This window comes from Suricata suricatta, chromosome 6 (genome assembly GCF_006229205.1).
Source record: "Suricata suricatta isolate VVHF042 chromosome 6, meerkat_22Aug2017_6uvM2_HiC, whole genome shotgun sequence".
NCBI classification, from domain to species: Eukaryota; Metazoa; Chordata; class Mammalia; order Carnivora; family Herpestidae; genus Suricata; species Suricata suricatta.
The window spans coordinates 98,681,342-98,684,395 of NC_043705.1; the positions used below are offsets into that span (position 1 = coordinate 98,681,342).

Genomic DNA, 3,054 nt, shown 5'->3' on the forward strand with positions numbered 1-3,054 from the left:
TGCCTTGGTCATTTCTTTAGGTCTCTATTTCACTATTGGGCCTCCAGGCACCCACAATGAAACTTGAGGGGGGGGGGTGTTTCTCTTATTAATCTGTCCCATGTAAATTTAATTCTTAATCCAGCAGGAAGACCTTGAGGGTAGAGAGGAATTGTTCCCTTCACCATTAAGTGGGGCTAGATCCAAATAGAATGAACAGGAAGAACCCAGCTCTGGCTGGTTTCTGCTAACAAATCCATTACCATCAGTTAACCTGACTTCTGCATTACTAAGGGCTCCCTCACAATACCTGGGTTTCATCCAGTACAGTTTTCTAGAAATATGCAAGAGGCAGGATTTAAACGCCCATATGCTACCAGCAATAAGCATTTCTGGCCCTTTCACAAAGATGGCGCCGAAGGTGAAGAAGGAAGCCCCTGCCCCTCCCAAAGCCGAAGCCAAAGCAAAGGCTTTGAAGGCCAAGAAAGCAGTACTGAAAGGCATCCATAGTTATAAAAAAAAGAAGATCCGCACGTCACCTACATTCCGACGGCCCAAGACACTGTGTCTCCGAAGGCAGCCCAAATATCCTCGAAAGAGCACCCCCAGGAGAAACAAGCTTGACCACTGTGCCATCACCAAGTTCCCACTGACAACCGAGTCAGCCATGAAGAAAATAGAAGATAACAACACTCTTGTGTTCATTGTGGATGTCAAGGCCAACAAGCACCAGATCAAACAGGCTGTGAAAAAACTCTATGACATTGACGTGGCCAAGGTCAACACTCTGATCAGGCCCGATGGAGAAAAGAAAGCACATGTTCGACTGGCTCCTGACTACGATGCTTTGGATGCTGCCAACAAAACTGGGATCATCTAAACGCGTCCAGCTGGCTAAATCTAAACATACTTTTTTTTCACCATAAAAAAAAATAAGCATTTCTGTTATCTGCCTATTGCCTCAGTAGGAATAGACTTACCATCTTGAGCCAGTTACTCATGGACAGTATAGGAATTTAGCTGCATCCTTTTATAATCAAAAGTTATTAGGTAATTTTTGTTTTATTTTGTTGGGGGCACATAGTGTGGAGGTAAGCTTTTAAACACCATTTATGGAACTCATGTGCCAGACAAAAGTGCTAAGTGCTTTTCCTACATTATCTCATTTAATGCTCATAAAATGGGTATCACCATCTCCATCTCACAAATGAGAATGTACAGACAACAGAAGCCCCCAGTTAAATGCCTTCCCAGTTACATAGTTAGAAAGGTGGGGACAGGAGGAGGAGATTGCGGAATGAGGGGGGACCTTCCTGGGGGACAAGAACACTGCGTTCCTGCTTTGGAATCTCGTGTAACTGAATGCCACACTGTGCTCTTTACAGGCACTCACAAACACAAACACTAATAGGATTATTGAGTTAGAGCTATTTTCTGCCCAGTTACTTGGAAAGCAGTGGGAATAACATCAGTACAAAGTGTTGAGCCCTGCATTGTTTCTTTTTTTTTTTAACCTTTATTTATTTTTGAGAGACAGAGAGAGAGCGCATGAGCAGGGGAGGGGCAGAGAGAGGGGGACATACAGAATCAGAAGCAGGCTCCAGGCTCTGAGTGGTCAGCATAGAGCCCGACACAGGGCTCAAACCCACAAACTGTGAGATTGTGACCGGAGCCGAAGTCGGACGGCTCAACCAAATGAGCCACCCAGGCGTCTGGCATTGTTTCATTTTAAATCCAAGCAGGGCCACCTTCCTTTTGAATAACTCGCTCACTGCCCCCAACCGTCTACCATTGTATTAGGCATTTCCAAATGCATCCATATCCCACAGTAAATATTACATACAGACAGCCCTTGATTTTGCACAATACTGTATTAGCTGAAACTAATGTTGATGTATGAGTTGAGTTAAAGTCCATAAATTGTTACCATGTTATGTTGAGGAGGCATTTAATTAAACATTTATTAACTTTGATTGATTGTAGTTTTCATTTTAAATTTTGGAACCAATTTCTTCCCCATAGGCCATTGAAAAACACATATACACAGTGTCCAGAGTCTCTAATGTGTTACCTGGTTCCATGTTCAAGAGACGGCTTTGCTCCATGTTTCACAATGCACGGAGAGGAAGCTTGAGAATCTTGCCCGTATCCACCTTAAATATCACAGTGTGGGCCCAGCGGTACAAAAATGTCAAACTGGAAGGATGACCCTCGAAGAGCATAACCCTGAGGACTACGGGTATGTCCCCGTCTGAGGTCTTTGATCCGCTACTAGGAAACTGTGACATAGTTGGCTAAGAAAAATACCCCCAAATGTCACGATGATGCGTGTGTTTCCAGCCCACTCAGTAGCTGAGATGCTTGGGCTTCTTGAACCAAGGAATTCCCCAGGAGACAGCCTCTGGTGGGGTAGGGGTTAGAGCTGGGACCTCGGTCAGCTTACAGTTCAGCGGGAGCCGAGTCAGGATTAAGACACTTGTCTCTGCAGGTCCACCTGGTGGCCTGCACTGTGTGAAGGAAACTCCCGTGTAATCAGGTGCCTTTCTGCTCAGATGAAGGGCTCTGAGCTGCCAGAGACCCGGCTTCCCCCTCCTGCCATCATGTCACATTATTGTCTAGCACACACGCCTGTCCAGTGTTTTAATTTCCCATAGATGAACTGTCCAGCTAGTTTAACGCCTATACAGACAACAAGGACTAGTAGAGAGAGCCAAACATCAGACTCCAGCTGAGAAAAACTAACATAACTTCTAATTAGCTCCTTTTTTAAAATTTTTTCTATGTTTTATATATTTTTGAGAGAGAGAGACAGTGTGAGCAGAGGAGGGTCAGAGAGAGAGGGAGACACAGAATCTGAAGACAGGTTCCGGGCTCTGAGCTAGCTGTCAGCACAGAGCCTGACGCGGGGCTCGAACACACGAACTGTGAGATCATGACCTGAGCCAGTCACCCCTTAACCGACTGAGCCACCCAGGTGCCCCACTTCTAATTAACTTCCAACATGATCAGGAATAACTCCTACCTGACATGGATGAGTTAAAGCCTAAATTTTAAAAAAGCAATAAAGTGCCAACT

The 3,054-nt window shown here is 45.1% G+C and overlaps 1 pseudogene; it reads left to right on the forward strand.

Moving 5' to 3' along the window:
* The first annotated feature begins 388 nt into the window (after positions 1–388).
* LOC115294204 lies at positions 389–859 on the forward strand (annotated as a pseudogene).
* The last annotated feature ends 2,195 nt before the right edge of the window (positions 860–3,054 follow it).